Source organism: Oryx dammah, unplaced genomic scaffold (genome assembly GCF_014754425.2).
Source record: "Oryx dammah isolate SB20612 unplaced genomic scaffold, SCBI_Odam_1.1 HiC_scaffold_26, whole genome shotgun sequence".
Classification (NCBI taxonomy): domain Eukaryota; kingdom Metazoa; phylum Chordata; class Mammalia; order Artiodactyla; family Bovidae; genus Oryx; species Oryx dammah.
Genome location: NW_024070210.1, coordinates 27,014,438 through 27,039,820, shown reverse-complemented (window position 1 = coordinate 27,039,820; position 25,383 = coordinate 27,014,438). Strand labels below are relative to the sequence as shown.

Genomic DNA, 25,383 nt, shown 5'->3' with positions numbered 1-25,383 from the left:
GCCTGAAGAACTATGGATAGAGGTTCATGACACTATAGGAGGCAGTGATCCAGACCATTACCAAGAAAAAGAAATGCAAAAAGGCAAAATGGTTGTCTGAGGAGGCCTTACAAATAGCTGAGAGAAGAAGAGAAGCTAAAGGCAAAGGAGAAAAGGAAAGATATACCCATCTGAATGCAGAGGTTCAAAGAATAGCAAAGAGAGATAAGAAAGCCTTCCTTAGTGATCAGTGCAAAGAAATACAGGAAAACAATAGAATGAGAAAGTCTAGAGATGTCTTCAAGAAAATTAGAGATACCAAGGGAACATTTCATGTAAAGATGGGCACAATAAAGGACAGAAATGGTCCTTTGGACAGAAACGGACCTAACAGAAGCAGATGATACTAAGAAGAGGTGGTAACAACACACAGAAGAAATATAGAAAAATGATCTTCATGACCCAGATAACACGATGCTGTGATCACTCACCTAGAGCCAGACATCCTGGAATGCGAAGTCAAGTGGGCCTTAGGAAGCATCACTACAAACAAAGCTAGTGGGGGTGATGGAATTCCAGCTGAGCTATTTCAAATCCTAAAAGATGATGCTGTGAAAGTGCTGCACTCAAGATGCCAGCAAATTTGGAAAACTCAGCAGTGGCCACAGGACTGGAAAAGGTCAGTTTTCATTCCAATCCCAAAGAAAGGCAATGTCAAAAAATGTTCAAACTACCACACAACTGCAGTCATCTCACACGCTAGCAAAGGAATGCTCAAAATTCTCCAAGCCAGGCTTCAACAGTATGTGAACCATGAACTTCCTGATGTTCAAGCTGCTTTTAGAAAAGGCAGAGGAACCAGAGATCAAATTGCCAACATCTGCTGGATCATTGAAAAAGCAAGAGAGTTCCAGAAAAACATCTATTTCTGCTTTATTGACTATGCCAAAGCCTTTGATTGTGTGGATCACAACAAACTGTGGAAAATTCTTTTAGTATGTGCTGCTGAAGCGAGCACTGGAAAATTCTTAAAGAGAAGAGAATACTAGACCACCTGACCTGCCTCCTGAGAAATGTGTATGCAGATTAAAAGCAGCAGTTAAAATTGGACATGGAACAACAGACTGGTTCCAAATAGGAAAAGGAGTAAGTCAAGGCTGTATACTGTCACCCTGCTTATTTAACTTATATGCAGAGTAGTACATCATGCAAAATGCTGGGCTGGATTAAGCATAAGCTGGAATCAAGATTGCCGGGGGAAATATCAATAACCTCAGATATACAGATGACACCATCCTAATGGCAGAAAGCAAAGAAGAACTAAAGAGCCTCTTGATGAAGGTGAAAGAGGAGAGTGAAAAAACTGGCTTAAAACTCAACAGTCAGAAAACGAAGATCATGGCATCTGGTCCCATCACTTCATGGCAAAAAAAACAGTGACAGACTTTATATTTTGGGCTCTAAGATCACTGCAGATGGTGACTGCAGCCATGAAATTAAAAGACGCTTGCTCCTTGGAAGAAAAGCTATGACCAACCTAGACAGCATATTAAAAAGCAGAGACATTACTTTGCCAACAAAAGTCCGTCTAGTCAAAGTTATAGTTTTTCACGTAGTCATGTATGGTTGTAAGAGTTGGACTATAAAGAAAGCTGAGCTCCAAAGAATTGATGCTTTTGAACTGTAGTGTTGGAGAAGACTCTTGAGAGTCCCTTGGACTGCAAGAGATCCAACCAGTCAATCCTAAAGGAAATCAGTCCTAAACATTCACTGGAAGAACTGATGCTGAAGCTGAAGCTCCAATACTTTGGCCACCTGATGTGAAGAACTGACTCACTGGAAAAGACCCTGATACTGGGAAAGACTGAAAGCAGGAGGAGAAGGAGACGACAGAGGATGAGATGGTTGGATGGCATCACAGACTTGATGGACATGAGTTTGAGCAAACTCCGGGAGTTGGTGATGGAAAGGGAAGCCTGGCATGCTGCACTCTGTGGGGTCACAAAGAGTCAGGACATGACTGAGTGACTGAACTGAACTGATAATTCTCTAAGTCAGGTATTTATGAGAAATTAGTCTCTCAGTCTTTTAAGTTTTGCTTTCCTGAGGACACATGCATGGGTCTCCATTTCATATCCTCTGGTTCCATTTTAGATTAAAATCCTTTTACTTTTTCCTCATTTGAGCAAGATCTTTCATAGAAAAGTATTGGTGATCAACCTTGGGTATCTGTTTAGCCTGAGATGTTGCTAGATGTTGGGCAGTGTATCCCTTGAAGCTGCAAAGGACCAACCTAGGATGCTCTGTCCCACAGAAGAGGGCATGACAAGTAGATTTTTTGCCTCATTTAAACATGGAGAATTTCAGTCACACTCCTATAAGGGAGTCAATTTGGTTTCATGGTCAATTAAGCCTCAGGATAAGCCTGAACTTTATTTTGTACATATATCTGAGAGAAAGGCATTTGCCTATTGAAACAAGACAGTAGAAATTTCATTAGAAGGATTATACCCAGGGTTAGAAGTCCAACTATAGCTATTGACTGGAACAAATTTCTCAACTAGTTTCCCCAGCTACCTATACTTAATAGCTTGAAAACGTCTTAAGTCCTAGGGCTTGGCCTATTTCAGTTAAGAGACTGATACTATCCATCAGTTTTAGTTCATGCACTGTGTTTCCCTATTTGTTAACATAAAAATAGCATTCTTCCCAGAGCAAGGCACAGGTTCCTCCCTACTGTGCAGTAAGGAGATTTAGGGCTCTGTGGTTTTGTAAGACTACTTTTGCTAGGCTGTCTATCTGGGTTTGCTGCTATTCAAAAGCTCTAAGAGAAGCACTGAAGGTAGTTCCCATGACTATGGAGAAGTTTCGACTTGCTTTTTCACAGTCTATTACTCTAACCCAAGGGGGAAAAGACCACCAAAGACACACGCAAATCCTTTTCTAACTACTACAGGGTTATTAGAGGGCATCCATCCAAAATTATATCCATCCTAGTTTTTTTGTTTGTTTTCACATTGATTTTCACATTGATTTTTTAGTTTTCACATTTTATTAAAATTAAACCCCTATGACAAAGATAATATGGTGTATTAATTTTTTTGCATTGTGAATTACTCAAAGCTTTGCAGATTAAAACAATAAGCATTCGTTATTTCACACAGTTTCCGAGAGTAAGAGAGGGGCTTAGTCGAGTGTTTCTGACCCAGGGTCTCACATGAAGCTACAGTCAAGATGGTAGCGAAGACTGTGGTCAGTGGAAGGCCAGATTGACGCTGGAGGACTTTCTTCCCCAGAATGCTTCCTCACTGTGAATGCTTCCTCACCTCTTTACTGGTTATTGGCAGGATGCCTAAATTCCAGATCAGATGGACCTCTGCACAGAACTGCTTGAGTGTCCTCAAGTTGTGGCAACTGACTTTCCCCAGAAGATGTGATCCAAGAGAGAGACAGAGATAAAGCACACACATACACACACGCAAAGCCACTATGCCTTTCAAGATCTGATCCTGAAAATCACACTGTCACTTTTGACACATTTTACTTGATAGATGAGAGTCACTAACTACAGCCCACTTAAGGTAGGACAATTAGGTTCCACCTATTGAAAGGAAGAATATCTAAGAATTTATGGATATATTTTAAACCCACAACAACTGCTTTACAACTTTAACTGAACAAAAGGTTCACATGCTCCTTTAAGTTGTGAGGAGAAAGAACTCTTGTGGGTTCTTACAGTGGAAGGGAGGGTTTTCCTGACTCTGGCATCAGGAGTGAGGAAAACAACTCTGCAGTGTCCCTTCCATTCAAGGGGGAATGTGGAACGTGTATTCCTTCCACACAGAAAGAAAGAACCACTGTTTTCTGAATAAAGGGCAAAAGTGGGCCCTTTAGCCCAGGTATTTTTTTTTCCTCTGATAAAAGCAGAGCTCTCATGGCCAAAAACAGTCATTTACATATAGCTCATGATAGTCAGCATGGTGGAAATGGCTATAAGAACATCTTAAATTTCTATATATTTGGAATAATGGGAGAGTTGGATTGTTGTGGGTGAGGTTCTGATGGAGGTCTGGGGAATCTCCAGGGAAGAGGTACATTCCTACCACTTACTAGATTTCATATCAACCAAATTACCATTGAATGGAAGGACATCCGCTGTCCATCCCCCAGTACCATTATAATTTTTGTTACCCCACCACAAAGTTTTTACCAGTCCCATTAACGTTTCTGAAACACAAAGGAATATTATGGGTAAGAGTCCAGACTTGAGTGAGGGGTATTCCTTTGTGGGTGGGGGGCACCCAATGGAATGTTGTAATGTCTGGTGTCAATTTGCCAGAAGGAAGAATGTGTAACAGTTCAAAGGGATCAAAGGAAAATACTACATCTCTGCCAGAGAGACATTGCCATCCTTCTAAGGATAATAGCCAGGCTACCAGTTCAGGTTCATCATGAGAGTTATTAGCGCTGGCACAAATCAAACTATCAGTAAGGTTGGTAGAATCTGGGAGTTTTTCTAAGCAGGGACCCAAAGGATGTGCTAAAGCTAAATGTGGGGGCAGCAAAAAATCCAGAGAAAGGACCATTAGAACTTTAAGCAGCATGACACAGGCCTGGTCTGGTTATCTCAGGAAAGCTGTCTATTTCTGATGACATTGGCTTCAGTCATTAGAAAATTTTACCTTTGAATCACCAGTTAGGTTGCAGATCCACTTTTTATAGAAGAGACGCACGAATTCAGGAGTCCACCCCTCGGAGCTTAGTAACACAGGCGTTAGTCAGCAACACCTGCGAGGGGCCCTTCCAACAAAGTTGGAAGGAAACTTTATGGAGATGCCTTTTCCAATAGACCAGGCTGCAAATGTGGTATCTGACATCTTTGTCTCCTGGGAGCATGCCATAGAAAGATGATTTTTCCAAAGCATTATTATTCTCAGTGGATTTAATTATACCTTTGCAAAACTGAAGTATGTCCCCTATTTATTATTTGTAGGTCAAAGTAAGCAGGGACTGACCTGTGATTATTTCAAAGGGTAAGAGCTTATGAATCTTGTAAGTCATCTTACATCTTTCTTCTTACATCTTTCTTGTAAGTCATCATGAGGGGTCAAGAGGTGATCCATCAAAGTCAAAGAGACATGGGGAATTTCATCATTGCAAGAGGGAAGAAGGAGAGCAGGGTTGAGACTGTTAGAGTGAATAAGAGTGACACAAGGAGAGGTAAGTAAGAGGATTTCATAGATGGTAAGATGGCTCGCTGAAAGATGTTGAGTGTGGCATGAAATTTAAGAGAGGCTCAACAGGCTAAGGTACAAAGATGATTAAAGAGGATCCTATAACGATTTCTTCAGTAGCCTTTGCTAAAGGAGTGGAAGCAGGCATAGCTCTCAGGGATGGGCGGGAGGGAGGTATCCTCAGGTCACTGCATCTAATTGTTGGCTGCACAACCTAGAGGTTGGTGATAGCCCCATGGTTTTGGTAACTAATCTGAGGGTATTCCCTTCTTTCTCATATACAAAAAGGGAAAAGGGTAGCTGACAATTTAGGTGTCCAACGGCAGGTAGACTTATTAAGCTTTCCTTCAAGAGCTTAAAGGCCAAGCTATCTTGATCATCCCAAACTATGGGGTCAGGCTGGTGTTCTTTAGCAGGGTATACAGGGGCTGAACCAACAAAAAGAAATTTGGGATCCAATTATGACAATGGCCAGCTAGCCCAAGAAAACCTCACAATTAACATTTGCTTTTGGGAGTTCCCTGGTGGCCTCGTGGTTAGGATTCTGGGCTTTCCCTGCCAAGGTTCAGATTCAGCCCCTGGTCGGGGAACTGATATCCCACAAACTGCATGGCATGGCCAAAAAACCAAAACCAAGAAACATTTGCTTTTATGGTTTGAAAAGTTTAAAAAGTCTTGAAGCCTATCAGCATCTAGGTATAGCACCTGTTTTGAGATGAAATGTCCTCAAGATTGAACCTGAGTTTGGACAAACTGTAATTTCTCCTTCAAGACTGTGTGTCCCTTAAGGGCTGAGATTTTCAGCAAATTCCAAGAAGTATTAGGAGGGCAAACAAAAAAGAAGCTCATCCAAATGTAGTAGTAAGGTGGAGCCCCTAGAGAATTTTATGTCATTTAAATTAGCCTGTCAAAATTGTGAGAAGTAAGAAGGCCTTATTAGAGCCTTGAGGCATGACTGTCCAGACGTACTGTTGTCCTTCTCAGGTAAAGGCAAAGAGACGCTGACTATCCCTTTCAACAGGGATACTAAAAACTCACTGCCTAAACTGATTAAAATGTAAAAGGTGCTTCCAGCATGGATGGATACTAATAGCACGCAGGGATTAGAAAAGACAGGAAGGCAGAGAATTACAATGCTATTTATTGCCCTGTGGTCTTGCACAAATGTCCATTCTCAGCCACTGGTGTTTTTTTTTTACAGGCAAATAAGGGTATTATTAACACAAGGATAGTACAAAGGATAGTAAAGTGCCTGGGCCTTATAGTCCTCTATAATTTGCCTTATGCCCTGTAAGCTTCCTTATTCATAGGGTATTTGTTTATTCTTAGGAGAGGTTTTGCAGGGTCCACCTGGATCATAATGGGAGGGGCACTATGAATTGTGCCTATTTCAGTTAAGGATTTTACCTAAAGATCAGGGAATTCCAGGTTTAATAGAGCAGATGAGCACAAAGTTTGGACTGCCTTGGTTTGCAGAGTGCAAATAATGGCAGTGGGGGTTGAATTTTCCTGAGTGTTGAACTTAAACTCAAGAGATACTTCCACCTTTTTTTTTTTTTAACTTTACACCTTTTGAGAGAAAAAAATGGCAGCATTGTGCTTCTCCAGAAAATCTCATCCCAATAAATGTCTGGGACCCAAATCACTGAGAAGAAGCAGACATTTGCCTTACAAAAGGTCCAGACCAACAAATATGGGCTGAGAAATAGAGACACATTGCAGTTTACATTGCAGTTCACTTAAGACTCCTACTATCTGAACATATGGACTACTCCAGGGAAGGGACTGTTCAATTGTAGTGGGATGCAGCACTGGCAGGAGCAGCCCCTGTGCCAGTGAACACTGCAAGGAATTTGTCCCTGATCTGGAGAGTAGTTTTCCCCACTCTATTTAATGGCAGAACAGGAACAGTCCCCGTGTGTCCCTGAAGCCCCATCATTGTAGTGGATTTGGCCATGGTTCTGAGGTTGTAACTATTTGGAGTTCAATTTGTAGCAATCCTTTCTCCTGGTCAGGTTTTCCACAATGACACATTCTTGTAGGATGGATTTGCTTTGGAGTTTCCATCTATTGGTGCTGTAGATTCAAAATCTTAGTTATCTTTTTTTTTTCTTTCTGGAGTCATCTTATATGGTGTGAGCTAATTTATTAGCCAGATTGACAAGGTCAAGGGTGAACACTCTCTCCCCTTTGATACAGGTTCTTTTGACAAACAAGAATAAGTCCTTATGTAGGCCATTTATACATATGGAATTAAAACCTACCTGAGAGGACTCAACAGCTATAGGGAGTCCAGAATTTCCTTTGGAAATAGTTTGGAGTTTGCTGTAATGGTCATGGAAGGATTCAGCAGGCTTTTGGATGCATACCTGACTTTAATTCCAGTCCACAGGTTTGGGGAAGGCTCCAGGGATGGCTTTGTATAGCCGTTTGGCTCTGTCCTGAGGTTAACCATATAAAAGGACTAATGGTTGGTTTAACTTAAACCCTAGAAATTGTTCAGGGTTTCCCCAAGCTGCAGTTTTAATCTACTGTGGGGCTTGACCTTCTCCAACAAGCAAGTAGACTAATTAACAGAGATTAGAGAGATGAGGTTGGTGGGTTTGGGTTATAGCACTGAATTCTTCAGCAAATACATTGGGATCTTCAGTTACTGAGGAGAAATTCTTTATTATAGCCCTTATGTTGCCTTTTGTCCATGGGGTGTAGGCAATCTAGGGCAGTTTTTAGTAGCATCCTCAGAAGGTCTAATTTTGAAAAAGAAGGTCTTAATGGGTTCTGTTTGGTAAGGAAAGTAAATTCAGAGAAGAGACTCAGGAAGGGTAAAGGGAGATATGGAGGAGGTGGAACAGTGGGGTTAGAAAGGACCTTAGTTAGCCCTGAGGAAGAGACCTGGGATTTTTTAAATCTATCTTTGGTTGTTTATTTGTTTCAGTTAATTTAGAAGAAATAAGGAGGCAATTTTAGAATCATGAACATTTAGTAGCCTCTAGATACCAATTAAAATAACTATCCTACTCAGATTGCTTAATATTGTAGCCATGGTCTTCTAACTAGTTCAAAGAAAACAAGTTTGCAGTGATCAAAGTTTCCACATAATGGCCATTGGAGTTCTGTGTCATCCTTAGTAAAATTGGTCTATTTAGTCAAACATGCACATGAGGAAAGACCATAAATTTTTTTAACATAAAACTGGCTAGGATCCCTCAAGGCGGTGGTTGTGAGGGGATACTTTAGTACCTTCAGTACTAAATGTACCTTTAGTACATTCAGATGACTAGATACAATCATCAGAAACAAGAGTACTTACCAGAAGGGCAATCTGTCTCTATCTAGATCCTGAATAAAATAGGAGAGCTCAAACAAAAGAAGGCAGCTTGAGCTCTGAGGAGACTTACCAAAGTTAGAATGGCTCACAGAAGCTAACAGTGCAAAGACTCAAGTACAGGAAACTCACTTGATTCCAGAGGTTCAAGTGGTTGGTGCCTTCAGATCCCACTTATGACACCATGTAAGGTCAACCTAAAAGAAAAGAGGTAAGCTGAGGCAAACTCAAGATATCAAATGTGTGTGTATGTATGTTAGTCGCTCAGTCATCTCTGATTCTTTACGATCCCAGGGATTGTAGCCTGCCAGGCTCCCCCGTTCAAGGAATTCTCCAGGCCAGAACACGAGTGGATTGCCATTCCCTTCTTCATGAGATACCAAAATCCAGTTTATTCTGGAGTAGCAGAGATATTCGGAGAAGGCAATAGCAACCCACTCCAGTGTTCTTGCCTGGAGAATTCCAGGGATGGGGGAGCCTGGTGGGCTGCCGTCTATGGGGTCGCACAGAGTCGGACATGACTGAAGAGACTTAGCAGCAGCAGCAGCGGAGATATTGTAATTCAGGACACACAGCTGCAGTGATCTATAGATGAGTCCACTGAAGAAGGTTAAGAATGGGTTGCATTCATGGGCAAGGAGTGTGAAAGGGGAGAGCCCAATTAGGGGCCATGCAGAGTTAACTGGTTCAAAGATGGGGAGCAATTCATTGGTCAGAGGTTAAGTTTCAATCTTCTATAAATCAGGCATTTATGGAAAATCAGTCTCTTAGTCTTCAAGTTTCGCTGTTCTGAGAGCTGAAGTGTGAGATTCTCCATTTCATATCCTTTGCTAAGTCACTTCAGCCGTGTCCAACCTTGTGTGACCCCATAGACGGCAGCCCACCAGGCTCCCCCGTCCCTGGGATTCTCCAGGCAAGAACATTGGAGTGGGTTGCCATTTCCTTCTCCAATGCATGAAAGTGAAAAGTGAAAGGGAAGTTGCCCAGTCATGTCTGACTCTTAGCGACCTCATGGACTGCAGCCTACCAGGCTCCTCTGTCCATGGGATTTTCCAGGCAAGAGTACTGGAGTGGGGTGCCACTGCCTTCTCCATCCTTTAGTTTCATTTTAGGTTAAAACCTTTTACAGTTTTATCCACGTCAAGCTGGAGGGACAGGTGGGGGTAGGCAAAGGAGGATGTACAGCAGACATTTGGATACATTAGCTTACACTCAGGAGGAAAGCAGAGAATTGGATCATTGACCTATAGGAAGTAGGCAGTAGTCAAAAACTAGGGAAGTGGATGAACCTCCTGAAGGGGAATTATACGGAATGATATACAACAGCAGGTCAAGAATGGAACCCTGAAACACCAGTTAAAAGAAATGGGCAGAGGAAAAATAAAAACTCTAAAGTTCAGTTCAGTTCAGTCGCTCAGTTATGTCCGACTCTTTGCAACCCCACGAATCACAGCACGCCAGGCCTCCCTGTCCATCACCATCTCCCAGAGTTCACTCAGATTCACGTCCATCGAGTCAGTGATGCCATCCAGCCATCTCATCCTCTGTCGTCCCCTTCTCCTCCTGCCCCCAATCCCTCCCAGCATCAGGGCCTTTTACAATGAGTCAACTCTTTGCATGAGGTGGCCAAAGTACTGGAGTTTCAGCTTTAGCATCATTCCTTCCAAAGAAATCCCAGGGCTGATCTCCTTCAGAATGGATTGGTTGGATCTCCTTGCAGTCCAAGGGACTCGCAAGAGTCTTCTCCAACACCACAGTTCAAAAGCATCAATTCTTTGGCGCTCAGCATTCTTCACAGTCCAACTCTCACATCCATACATGACCACAGGAAAAACCATAGCCTTGATTAACGGACCTTAGTCGGCAAAGTAATGTCTCTGCTTTTGAACATACTATCTAAGTTGGTCATAACTTTTGTTCCAAGGAGTAAGCATCTTTTAAGTGCATGGCTGCAGTCACCATCTGCAGTGATCTTGGAGTCCAAAAAGATAAAGTCTGGCACTGTTTCCACTGTTTCCCCATCTATTTCCCATGAAATGATGGGACCAGATGCCATGATCTTTGTTTTCTGAATGTTGAGCTTTAGGCCAACTTTTTCACTCTCCTCTTTCACTTTCATCAAGAGGCTTTTTAGCTCCTCTTCACTTTCTGCCATAACGGTGGTATTATCTGCATATCTGAGGTTATTGATATTTCTCCCGGCAATTTTGATTCCAGCTTGTGTTTCTTCCAGTCCAGCGTTTCTCATGATGTACTCTGCATAGAAGTTCAATAAGCAGGGTGACAATATACAGCCCTGACGTACTCCTTTTCCTGTTTGGAACCAGTCTGTTGTTCCATGTCCAGTTCTAACTGTTGCTTCCTGACCTGCATACAGATTTCTCAAGAGGCAGGTCAAGTGGTCTGGTATTCCCATCTCTTGAAGAATTTTCCACAGTTTATTGTGATCCACACAGTCAAAGGCTTTGGCTTAGTCAATAAAGCAGAAATAGATGTTTTTCTGGAACTCTCTTGCTTTTTCCATGATCCAGCGGATGTTGGCAATTTGATCTCTGGTTCCTCTGCTTTTTCTAAAACCAGCTTGAACATCTGGAAGTTCACGGTTCACATATTGCTGAAGCCTGGCTTGGAGAATTTTGAGCATTACTTGACTAGCATGTGAGATGAGTGCAATTAAGTGGTAGTTTGAGCATTCTTTGGCATTGCCTTTCTTTGGGATTGGAATGAAAACTGACCTTTTCCAGTCCTGTGGCCACTGCTGAGTTTTCCAAATTTGCTGGCATATTGAGTGCAGCACTTTCACAGCATCATCTTTCAGGATTTGAAACAGCTCCACTGGAATTCCATCACCTCCACTAGCTTTGTTCGTAGTGATGCTTTCTAAGGCCCACTTGACTTCACATTCCAAGATGTCTGGCTCTAGATTACTGATCATACCATCATGATTATCTGGGTCATGAAGATCTTTTTTGTACAGTTCTTCTGTGTATTCTTGCCACCTCTTCTTAATATCTTCTGCTTCTGTTAGGTCCAGACCATTTCTGTCGTTTATCGAGCCCATCTTTGCATGAAATGTTCCCTTGGTATCTCTAATTTTCTTAAAGAGATCTCTAGTCTTTCCCATTCTGTTGTTTTCCTCTATTTCTTTGCATTGATCGCTGAAGAAGGCTTTCTTATCTCTTCTTGCTATTCTTTGGAACTCTGCATTCAGATGCTTATATCTTTCCTTTTCTCCTTGGCTTTTCGCCTCTCTTCTTTTCACAGCTATTTGTAAGGCCTCCCCAGACAGCCATTTTGCTTTTTTGCATTTGTTTTCCATGGGGATGGTCTTGATCCCTGTCTCCTGCACAATGTCACGAACCTCATTCCATAGTTCATCAGGCACTCTATCAGATCTAGGCCCTTAAATCTATTTCTCACTTCTACTGTATAATCATAAGGGATTTGATTTAGGTCATACCTGAATGGTCTAGAGGTTTTCCCTATTTTCTTCAATTTGAGTCTGAATTTGGTAATAAGGAGTTCATGATCTGAGACACAGTCAGCTCCTGGTCTTGTTTTTGTTGACTATATAGAGCTTCTCCATCTTTGGCTGCAAAGAATATAATCAATCTGATTTTGGTGTTGACCATCTGGTGATGTCCATGTGTAGAGTCTTCTCTTGTGTTGTTGGAAGAGGGTGTTTGCTATGACTAGTCAATCTAATCACACTAGGACCACAGCCTTGTCTAACTCAATGAAACCAAGCCATGCCTGTGGGGCAACCCAAGACGGGTGGGTCGTGGAGGAGAGGTCTGACAGAATGCGGTCCACTGGAGAAGGGAATGGCAAGCCACTTCAGTATTCTTGCCTTGAGAACCCCATGAACAGTATGAAAAGGCAAAATGATAGGATACCGAAAGAGGAACTCTCCAGGTCATTAGGTGCCCAATATGCTACTGGAGATCAGAAGAGAAATAACTCCAGAAAGAACGAAGGGATGGAGCCAAAACAAAAACAATACCCAGTTGTGGATGTGACTGGTGATAGAAGCAAGGTTCGATGCTGTAAAGAGCAATATTGCATAGGAACCTGGCATGTCAGGTCCATGAATCAAGGCAAATTGGAAGTGGTCAAACAGGAGATGGCAAGGGTGAACGTCGACATTCTAGGAATCAGCGAACTAAAATGGACTGGAATGAGTGAATTTAACTCAGATGACCATTATATCTACTACTGCGGGCAGGAATCCCTCAGAAGAAATGGAGTAGCCATTATGGTCAACAAGAGAGTCCGAAATGCAGTACTTGGATGCAATCTCAAAAACGACAGAATGATCTCTGTTCGTCTCCAAGGCAAACCATTCAATACCACAGTTATCCAAGTCTATGCCCCAACCAGTAACACTGAAGAAACTGAAGTTGAACGGTTTTATGAAGACCTACAAGACCTTTTAGAACTAACACCCAAAAAGATGTCCTTTTCATTATAGGGGACTGGAATGCAAAAGTAGGAAGCCAAGAAACACCTGGAGTAACAGGCAAATTTGGCCTTGGAATGCAGAATGAAGCAGGGCAAAGACTAATAGAGTTTTGCCAAGAAAATGCACTGGTCATAGCAAACACCCTCTTCCAACAACACAAAAACTCTAAAGGAGACAAAGAAAAAAGAAACAGATGAACTCAAAAAAAGTAGCCAAATAAGTATTAACTGATCATTAATATCTAGGATCCTGAATCAGTCTCTCGACAAACATTGCTTTATTTAGTCCTACCAATCAGTAACTCTAAAAAATAATCTTTTTATTACTGCCCTTTAGGTGAGGAAACTAAGACTTACAGAAATAGGTACTGTACAATAGTTAAGAGGATGAGTACACTGCTAGAATGTCAAGGTTCAAATTCTGGCTTCACTAGCTATGTGTTTCAGCTTCTATTCTTTAAATAGGGGTTAACAGTTCCAACCTATTAGGGTTATTATAAGACAACCTATTAGGGTTGTTATAAGATACAAATTAAGTACTACATATTAAGTGATCAAAATGATAGCTGGCCCATAAGACTAGTGTCAGCATAGAAAATTTCAAAGAAATCCAAGTGTCAAATGATAAACTTGCAGAATAACTTATTAGACTTTACACACATATATAAACACACACACACACACACACACACACACACCTATGCTGTTAACAATGTGTTTGTGCTAAGTCAGTTCAGTCACGTTTGACTCTTTGTGACCCAATGGACCATACACAGCCTGCCAGGTTCCTCTGTCTGTGGGATTCTACAGGCAAGCATACTGGAGTGGGTTGCCATGCCCTCCTCCAGGGGATCTTCCAGACCCAGGGATCGAACCTGTGTCTCTCATCTCCTGCATTGGCAGGCAGGTTCTTTACCACTAGCAGCATGTGGGAAGCCCATGATTAACCATGACAACTGACGTCAAATTGAATATACATACTGTGTGAAGAACACCTTAACATTCTTTTAATTTCCACTGTTAATCAGTACTTAAAATAAGATTAAGCCAGAATGAGGCTTCCTGATACTGGAGAGCTTATAATCATGTCACCACATCTCTCATACAAAAGGCTATGTATTATAAATATTTATAAATTGATAGTTAAAGACATCTTTTACATTTCAAAGTCTAGGTGAATAACCAAAAGGGATCTGTTGAAATAGAAATCAAAAGAGTGGTAAAAACCCTTAAACATAAATATTTATAGTTTTATGTTTGTGTAAAGATTCAATAGGATAGACCATTGTTCTTAATCACTCTGTGCCATATCACAGGAAGATAAGAACGTAGTTAAGTTCTAAATTCATTTCCTTTTCTCTGAACACAGTGAAAGATCCTGATATCAGAGAAATAACCAACAAAAGGCCTAATTCTTGAACCATCCTGCAAAAGCCAGATATTAAGAGAAAAAAAAATTCCACATTTACTATATAGATCTGATGTGAAGAATAAAAAGGACTGAAAATAATGTACTGTCAATTTTAACTTTACTAAACATGAAGACATTTAGCTTGGACTTAAACTATCAAATTCTTTTTTAATACTTGCCTACTTTGCTCTTGGCACCAATGACTAGTGCCATTAAGCAACAGGTGCACAAAGAAAGCAGAATTGAAAGAGACACATGAACCCCAATGTTCACTGTAGCACAGTTTACAATAGCTAGGACACAGAAGCAACCTAGATGTCCATCAGTACATGAATGGGTAAGAAGTTGTGGTACATATACACAATGGAATACTACTCAGCTATAAAAAAAAAGAATGCATTTGAGTCAGTTCTGAAGAGGTAGATGAAACTGGAGCCTATTATACAGAGTGAAGTAAGTCAGAAAGGGAAATACCAATACAGTATATTAATGCATATATATGGAATTTAGAAAGACAATAATGATGACCCTATATGCAAGACAGCAAAAGAGACGCAAATGTAAAGAGCAGACTTTTGGACTATGTGGGAGAAGATGAGGGTGGGATGATTTGAGAGAATAGCATTGAAACATGTATATTACCATATTTAAAATAGATGACCAGTGCAGGTTCAATGCGTGAAGCAGGGTACTCAAAGTTGGTGTTCTGGGAGAACCCAAAGGGATGGGGTGGGGAGGGAGGTGGGAGGGGGGTTCAGGATGGGGGGGGACACATGTGCGCCTGTGGCTAATTCATGTTGATGTATGGCAAAACCCATCACAATATTGTAAAGTAATTAGCCTCCAATTAAAGTAATGAGGAGGGAAAAAAAGCAACAGCTGCCAAAATTAGAGAATGACAAAAAACATCATTCAGGACTTAACTACAAAGTCTCTAAACAGAAGAAATTTAAACTGTTCCCAGGACAACTAAGACTTTCTTAGTTGTTCTTTTCCTCTCTTCCCCTGGCAATATAAATTACTACCTCTATGTGAACTCCTAGCTTTTATCCTCAACACTGATCTCTCTTTAAAATGCTAATCCTGTTTTTCTAATGTCTGCCTAGACCTCTACCCCTGAAGATGCTGCTAAAACTTGAAATTAAATATACTGAAAATGTAACTCAAACATATATTCTTCATCTCTGTTAACTGCACAGTCTTCTCAGTCAATAAGACTCAAAATCTCAGAACAACCTATGATTAAAGGGAGGCCAAGGACAAGATTCCACCAGCTAATAAAGTCTACCTTGAAAATCGCCCTTCACATCCACCTCCTCATTGTTTGTCCTGCCACTGTCTTCCTGTTTTCCATTACCTCTCGTCTGCAACTATAATAACTTCCTCCGTGCCTGATACAGAGCACGACAGGAAACACTTGATTCAACAGCTGACTGACTCCTGAACAAAGATGGCAAGAATGGGAAAATTTCTTACTTCTCACAGGAGAAACAGCATGTAAGCGTTTTATTCTTAGATGCCAACTTCATCTTGTAAAAAATATTGACATTCAGTATATCAGAAATAAAAGCAAATATATGATTTCACGAACATTTCTTAAGTTCATAAAACTAAATAACTTTCATAAAGTGTGACATATATTCTATTGTTGTTTCACATGGGCTGCAGACATTTGAACATGTGAATTACACAATGTATTTTATAGCAAGCCTAGACTCAACATTTTAATAGGCAAAATATTTTCTCCACAATACAACTGCTAAAAGAGTTGCTACTCTTCCCAAGAATCCTACATCATTTTGAGTTACCTAGATAATACCCATGCTTTAAGATCTAGCTAAAAGTTCACCAGTACTACAAAATCCTTCTTAACTGAACCTAAAGTGTTTCTACTTACTCTGAATGCCAAAATATCAACTGTTACTCATTTAGCAATCACATACTAAATATACTAAAATGTTATTTATCCCTAGTTGTATGTGTTATATATTTATATTTGCTTCTTTCCCCAATATAAATTTCTTAAGGACAGTAACTATATTTTTCAGTTCTCTAATATCAATCTTTTATCAGCTGGATACTAACTCTACAGCATGCCTCAGGAAATCCTACTTCCCATGAGAGGTGTGTAAAAATACAAACACATATGAAATACACTCAAGAGAGGCAGACAAGGTGGCAAAGATAAGGAACTACCCACAGATGTAAAACAATGATAGCCAAAGACGGGAAACACACACACACACAGACCAACCTTTAGAAGTAGCTATCCCCTTTCTAGAGAAATTAAATAGTAATAATCTTATCAATATTGATTAAAAAACAACAACAACCCATAACCACAGTTTTGAGGTCAATTCACTCGACCTCCTAGAAAGCACCATGAAAGCACAACTGAAGAATGGGCTAGGATTTAGCAACAACACCCTATATGTAGAAAGTATTTAGCAAACAAACACCTGATGATTTGAATGTAATTTAATAACTAGTCCTACACACCCAAATTTGGAGCAAAAATGTTCAAAATGCAACTCTTCCTTCACAAAACATGTTACAGGATCAAAAAAATTCAAAATTCCAGTATAGAGCACTAAATACTACTTGGTTTGCTCATATGATATAAACATGTTTTTGATGCCAAAAAAATACATCCAAATTATAATCTTTCAAAATTTTAAAAAATAAACTGATGATTCACAAATTGTATCCTTCCTATTTTTAGAATGGCTCAGGGTATTTGTGTGATTTTCAAGCTCCTTTCTTAGTTCCTAAGAAATAACTTCAGTTCGACTTTATAATTGCAGGGCAGGGTGGGGGAGGGTAAGTTTAGAAAGAACAAAATAGCTCTGCAAAAATAATTCAGTGCTACATGAAATACAAATTAATGATAGGCTAATGAAGTCAAATGTTTTAAAATAAACTAACCACTATGAAAAATTTAGTTTCAATATCTATTCTCCTTTCTTGAAAATAGATGCCTGTCATGCATGCTGCAGGACTGAAGGATTCATGGAGAAAGAGAGGCAGTCTGACAGAATTAGAACCAAGATAAAAATACTCTAACAAGCAGCCAAGAGTTGGAAACACAATGGAAAATGAACATGTCTCTTGGATGTACCTAGTCATTATGTGTGAGCAAAAAGGTGATAATGGTAGAAAAGGAGACACTCTTTTCATGGGAAAACACCTGCACTAGAAGTGAGGGGCCTTACTTGTTTCTTTTTGCATGTGATCATCAGTAAATCACAGATCCGGTCTGAATCTTAGTTTCCTCACATTTCTACTTGCTGTGTTTACCAATTCTTCTTTATACATCAGTGACATTAACAGTAACTAAGGATAGACTGAACTCATGCTATAATCCAGGCACTGTTCTAAATGCCTTATATGCATATCTCATTTACCCTCCCAGACACCCTACAATGTAGATATGCTTACTTTCCCTATTTCATAATTAGGAAGTAAAGCTTGAAAGGGTAGGTGACATGCCAAAGGTCACTCCGCTCACAAATGTAGAACAGGGACTGGAACTCAAATATGGCTTCAGAGTCCACAGTCTTAAATATTTCCTTATACTACCTCTCAAATGATATAAAGAACATATTTCACAAAGCATTTTAAAATGGCCATTCAGGATTTCCCTGGTAGTCCAGTGGCTAAGACTCAGTGCTCCCAATGCAGGGGGCCTGGATTCAATCCCTGGTCAGGGAACTGGATCCCACATGCTGCAACTAAAAGATCTTGCATGCTGCAATGAAGACCCAGCGTAGCCAAATTAAAAATAAACAGTTTAATATAAAGTGGTGCTATTATAATTCTTACTGGCACTAACAAAAATGAATTCATATAACCAAGTGACATACAGTTAAAATATTTAAAGCATATATATGTGGAAAGTCTTCATACTAAGGAAGTTTTTAAAAAGACGGTGGTAATATCAATGATGTGAAATCCAGTGCCAATTTTAGATGCCTAGATGTGCAAATTTCCAAGTATTTATAGGCTTAAAGAAAGATTTAAAATAATGTCAGGTACAAGATATAATTTAAAATATAAGCCATCATCTAGCACTTCTTCTCTTCTTGCTATTATTTCACATTAATACTTAGTGAATGATATATGAATAAAATCATCAAGGAAGGAATTTACTTAATAGTGTGTGTCAGCCAATATAGTACACTAATGCATATATATGGAATTTAGAAAGATGGTAATGATAACCCTATATGCTAGACAGCAAAAGAGACACAGATGTATAGAACAGTCTTTTGGACTCTGTGGGAGAAGGTGAGGGTGGGATGATTTGAGAGAATAGCATTGAAACATGTATATTATCATATGTGAAACAGATTGCCACTCCAGGTGGAGACAGGGTGCTCAGGGCTGGTGCACTGGGATGACTCTGAGGGATGGGAAGGTGAGGGACGTGGGAGGGGGGTTCAGGATGGGGAACACATGTATATCCATGGCTGATTCATGTCAATGTATGGCAAAACCACTACAATATTGTAAAGTAATTAGCCTCCAATTAAAATAAGTAAATTAAAAAAAAATAGTGTATGTCAGGCACTGTTTCAAGCACTTCACAAATATTTACTCATTTAACTCTCCTAACAGCCTAAAAAGTAGTTATAATTGGAGCCAGTATTCAACTCAGGTAGTTTGGTTTAAGAATCTGTGCTCTTAACCTCACTAGCTCTGTTGAAATTTAAGAAACGGTGTTATTTGCAGATGACATGATACTATATGTAAAAAACCCTAAAGATGCCACCAGAAAATTACTAGAGCTAATCAATGAATACAGTAAAGTCACAGGATATAAATATAATACACAGAAATCCTTTGCATTCCTATACCTAACAATGAAAAATCAGAAAGAGAAATTAAGGAAACAATCCCATTCACCAGTGCAACAAAAAGAATACTTAGGAATAAACCTACCCAGAGACAAAAGACCTGTATGCAGAAAACTATGACAGTGTTGAAAGAAATAAAAGATGACACAAGCAGATGAAGAGATATACCATGTTCTTGGATGGAAGAATCAATATTGTCAAAATGACTATACTACTCAAATCAACCTACATATTCAATACAATCCCTGTCAAACTACCAACAGAATTTTTCACAGAACTAGAACAAACAATTTCACAATTTGTACGGAAACACAAAACACCCCAGATAGCCAAAGCAATCTTGAGAAAGAAAAAGAGCTGGAGGACTCAAACTTCCTGACTTCAGACTATATTACAAAGCTATAGTCATCAAGACAGTATGGTACTGGGACAAAAACAGAAACATAGACCCAAATATAGACCAACAGAACAAGATAGAAAGCCCAGAGATAAACCCACACACCTATGGGCACCCTGTCTTTGACAAAGGAGGCAAGAAAATATAATGGAGAAAAGATAGCCTCTTCAATAAGTGGTCCTAAGAAAACCGGACAACTACATGTGAAAGAATGAAACTAGAACACTTCCAAACACCATACACAAAAATAAACTCAAAATGGATTAGACTTAAATGTAAAACCAGAAACAATAAAGCTCTTAGAGAAAAACATAGGCAGTACCCTCTGACATAAATCACAGCAAGATCCTCTTTGCCTCACTTTCTACAATAATTCTGCTTTATTGACTATGCCAAAGCCTTTGCCTGTGGGGATCACAATCAACTGTGGAAAATTCTGAAAGAGATGGGAATACCAGACCACCTGACATGTCTCTTGGGAAACCGGTATGCAGGTCAGGAAGCAACAGTTAGAACTGGACATGGAACATCAGACTGGTTCCAAACAGGAATAGGAGTATGTCAAGGCTGTATATTGTCACCCTGCTTATTTAACTTATATGCAGAGTACATCATGAGAAACTCTGGGTTGGAAGAAGCATAAGCTGTAATCAAGATTGCCAGGAGAAATATCAATAACCTCAGATATGCAGATGACACCACCCTTATGGCAGAAAGTGAAGAAGAACTAAAGAGCCTCTTGATGAAAGTGAAAGAGGAGAGTGAAAAAGTTGGCTTAAAGTTCAACATTCAGAAAACTAAGATCTTGACATCCAGTCCCATCACTTTATGGCAAATAGATGTAGAAACAGTGGAAACAGTGGCTGACTTTATTTTTCTGGGCTCCAAAATCATTGCAGATGGTGATGGCTGCTGCTGCAGTTGCTGCTAAGTCACTTCAGTTGTGTCCGACTCTGTGCGACCCCAGAGACGGTAGCCCACCAGACTCCCCCATCCCTGGGATTCTCCAGGCAAGAACACTGGAGTGGGTTGCTATTTCCTTCTCCAATGCATGAAAATGAAAAGTGAGAGTGAAGTCATTCAGTCGTGTCTGACTCTTAGCGACCCCATGGACTGAAGCCTACCAGGCTCCTCCATCCATGGGATTTTCCAGGCAAGAGTACTGGAGTGGGGTGTCATCGCCTTCTGGCAGATGGTGATTGCATCCATGAAATTAAAAGATGCTTACTCCTTGGAAGGAAAGCTATGACCAACCTAGACAGCATGTTAAAAAGCAGAGACATTACTTTGTCAACAAAGATCTGTCTAGTCAAGGCTATGGTTTTTCCAGTGGTCATGTATGGATGTGAGAAATGGACTATAAAGAAAGCTGAGCGCTGAAGAATTGATGCTTTTGAACTGTGGTGTTGGAGAAGACTCTTGAGAGTCCCTTGGACTGCAAGGAGATCCAAACAGTCCATCCTAAAGGAGATCAGCCCTGTGTGTTCACTGGAGGGACTGATGGTGAAGCTGAAACTCCAATACTTTGGCCACCTGATGCAAAGGGCTGACTCATTTGAAAAGACCCTAATGCTGGGAAAGATTGAGGGCGGGAGGAGAACGGGACGACAGACGATGAGATGGTTGGATGGCATCACCAACTCAATGGACATGGGTATGGGTGAACTCTGGGAGTTGGTGATGGACAGGGAAGCCTGGCGTGCTGAGGTTCATGAGGTCGCAAAGAGTCGGACACAACTGAGGGACTGAACTGAACTGAACTACAATAATGGAAATAAAAATAAACAAATGAAACCTAATTAAACTTGAAAGCATTTGCACAGCAAAGGAAACAATAAGCAAGATTAAAAGACAACCCTCAGGATGGGAGAAAATAATTGCAAGTGAAACAACTGACAAAGGATTAATCTCCAAAATACATAAGCAGCTCATACAGCTCAATATCAGAAAAATTAACAGCCCAATCAAAAAATGAGCAAAAGACCTAAACAGACACTTCTACAAAGAGATATACAAATGGCCAATAAAACATGAAAAGATGCTCAACATCACTATTAGAGAAATGCAAATCAAAACTACAATGAGGTATCACCTCACACCAGTCAGAATGACCATCATCAAAAAATCTACAAAGAATAAATGCTGGAGAAGATTTGGAGAAAAGGAAATTCTCTTGCACTGTTGGTAGGAATGTAAATCGATACAGTCACGATGTAGAACAGTATGGAGAGTCCTTAGAAAACTAGGAACAGAACTATACATGTGCATACGTGCTCAGTCGTGTCCAATGCTATACCACCCCATCAACTGCAGCCCTCCAGCCTCCTCTGTCCATGGAATTTTCCAGGAAAGAATACTGGAGTAGGTTCTCACTTCCTTCTCTAGGGGATCTTTCCTGTACAGGAAAAGAGTCTCTTGAGTCTCCTGCACTGAAGGTGGATTCTTTAACAACTGCATCACCCAAGAAGCCCCAAACTACCATATGACCCACTGATCCCACTACTGGGCATATACCCTGAGAAAATAATTGAAAAACACACATGTACCCCAACATTCATGGCAGCACTATTTACAATAGCTAGGACATGGAAGCAAACCAGATGTTCATCAAAGGGTGAATGGATAAAGAAGTTGTGGTACATATATAAATGGAATATTATTCAGCCATAAAAAGGAACACATTTGAGTCAGTTCTAGTGAGGTGGATGAACCTAGAGCTTGTTATACAGAGTAAAGTAAGTCAGAAAGAGAAAAAAATATATTGTATATTAACTCATATACATAGAATCTACAAAAATGGTATTGATGAACCTATTTGCAGTGAAGGAACGGTGATGCAGATATAGAGAATGGACTTGTGGACACAGTGTGGAAAGGAGAGGGTGGGATGAATGGAGAATGTTAACATCAACATACACAGATGACCGTATGTGAAAGATAGCTGGTGAGAAGCTGCTATGTAATACAGGGAGCCCAGCCTGCTGCTCTGTGATGACCTGCAGAGCTGGGATGGGGGTGGACGGGAGGGAGGCTCAAGGAGGAGGTGATATATATATATAGTTATGGCTATATTGCATTGTTGTACGGCAGAAAGCAACACAACATTGTAAAGCTATTTTCCTCCAATTAAATAATAATAAAAAAGAAATAGTGAAACTTTTTTTAAAAAGCCAATAAAAAGTAAGAATGATCAGAATGAACGTCCACAGAGAGAATGGCACCATCACTTACCTCTGTATATATACCAATACAAAGGACCATGTAAAAGAAATATATTAACTGATATGAGAAACTAATCTACTACCAGAGAAATAATTTTAACTATAATGGCACAGAGGTTGCTCTTAGTTTTCCTACAAAATTCTATTGTTAGCAAGACAATGAAATTTGGAGACAAATATTAACTAACACTAATATTAACTTAAAAGACTTGACAGACAGCATTTTTATTGTATTTTGGTCCAGTCAACTTATGAAACAGCAAAATTTCAAAGATCACATGAACTAGTGGAGTTCACAATAGAATTAGTGTTATATTTGAACTCTTTTAAGGCACTACTGATACTTAATATAACCTATTTTATGAAAGAACCACATTTTTCTAAGGACTACAGTATTTGTCATTTCATCTACTTCTCACAACCCTGAAATAGGACAAATACTATTATCCTTATTTTAATAAGCAAACGGAAGCTCAGAGAAGTTAAATAGTTAACACTGTCTAGATAGATCTGACTCCAGGTGCTTCTTTTATCACATTATGCTGCCAAAATTTTAAGCTTTATACTTTTCAAGTTGCTTTATAGCCAAGAAAAGTTAGAAAATGTACAGTAGAAAACATAATGAAGTTTTATGGTCTATTTGCTAAAAATCTCATTATTGTATGATGTACAAGTTATCTAACTGAGATGATGAACTAGTTAATTCAGCTAAAATAAACTTGGAACCCAAGAAAAATCTGCATTTAAAGCTAAGTGAGGACTTCCCTGGTGACCTAGTGGTTAAGACTCTACGCTTCTAATGCAGGGGAACTAAGATCTCATATACTGCGTGGCATGGCCACAAAATAAAAAATAAAATAAAGCTAAATAAATCCAATTTTAAATGCATAAATGTGAAATAATGTAACTCTACAATAATACTATTTTCTAGGATTAAAAAAAAATAACACTTCTATCATTCATCTCAATCACTTAAATGTTAGCTTCCCAGAGATTATCAGTTTCAAAGACAGTTTCAAAAATATTCATTCCTCTATATTTATTTCATATGAATTACTATAGGGCAAAGAAACAGAAGACTAGTGAACCAAAGAGAAACATTTAGTAAGTGAAATACGTTGCATGCATGCTAAGTTGCGTCATTCATTTCTAACTCTGTGCGACCCTACAGACAGCAGCCCACCAGGCTCCTCTGTCCACAGGATTCTCTAGGCAAGGGCACTGGAGTGGGTTGCCATTTCCTTCTCCCAAGTGAAATACCTTAGGTTTGGATTTTTTTTTTTTAATTCAAACTACTGGGAGATTTTTTTTTTTAAGTTAAAATTACCAAGAAAATACCCAATAAACTGTACCTTAAGTGTACAAAAATATATTAGAGTCTAAGACTGTGTACTATACCCTCACAGTCCTAAGTTAGGAAGCAGATCACTCACACTGGACTTGCGAAGAAGGTAGCCTAAAACTAATTTTGTAATCAGTAGTATGACATGCATTTTAAGGAATAAAAGCACAGAAGAAGCTGAAAAATAATATTTTGGAATAAGTTATTTGTGGAAAAATACCATGGAAGTTTTTCTTCATGCCTACTTTTATGAGAGTAGCTCAGACCTTGATCTGGTACCCTGCTAACTGTTGATACAAGAGCCATCTCTGGAAAGGTCCAAGAGACTGTGGCTGGATACCTGCTCAAACAAAACAAGGATAAATGGCTGTACTGCAATGCATTATTTTCAGGGCAAAGGATGTGAGATTTTTTCCTATGGAGTTGATGATGGCACAGGAAGGGAGCCAACTTAAAAAGGACTTGGGCTTCCCTGGTGGTTCAGACGGTAACAAATATGCCTGCAATGCAGGAGATAGAGTTTCGATCCCTGGGTCAGGAAGATCCCTTGAAGAAGGGAATCGGTGTTGGTGATGGACAGGGAAGCCTGGTATGCTATAGTCCCTGGGGTCCACGACTGAGCGACTAAACTGAACTGAACTGAGTTCTTTCATATATTATCTTATTTCAATATATCTATACTTGGATGGTAACACACTCATCAGATTCTGTCTCTTGAGAATTATTAATTCCAACCAGACATGAGGGCAACAGATTGTTACCTTCTGAAGATACAAGTAAAAACTGAAGTCATCAGAGCTACTGTCTCCTTGCTGGGGGGACTGGAGGGTATTAATGATGAGGGACTATCAGTCCAGTTCTCCATGAAGACTCATGCATATTCTAGCCTTAGGAGGAATGAGACTGTCTTTACTGACTTCCTTATAATACATCTCCATCTTCTGAGGTCATGCTTCTTAAACTAGGGGACACACCTATGACTACAGTAAACTGGCTATTATAAGAAGCTACAAAATAAACTCTATTCTCCCTAGAACAGCAAGGTTATGATATGGCAACAGTTCAAAACAGTATCAAACACAAATATTACGAAACTGAATGCAAAACTCACATTAACTTTTATGGCAGACTAGAATTCAAAGAAATTTCACTTTTCT

General features: G+C 39.8%; 1 protein-coding gene across 4 annotated transcripts in view; it reads right to left on the bottom strand.

The window, feature by feature from the left end:
• The window catches only part of WDR89 (WD repeat domain 89), a 51,999-nt gene that overhangs the window by 21,938 nt on the left and 4,678 nt on the right, over nucleotides 1-25,383 (bottom strand). The window contains exons 2-3 of one of the 4 annotated variants that reach the window (XM_040226302.1): nucleotides 8,608-8,735; nucleotides 3,306-3,397 (exon numbers count right to left, since the gene is read on the bottom strand). The exons of 1 other annotated variant lie outside the window; for it this stretch is intronic. The gene's annotated coding sequence lies outside the window, so the exon portion shown is untranslated. The remainder of the gene's footprint in view (nucleotides 1-3,305; nucleotides 3,398-8,607; nucleotides 8,736-25,383) is intronic. 2 more of the 4 variants (XM_040226301.1, XM_040226303.1) reach the window with 2 other exon arrangements.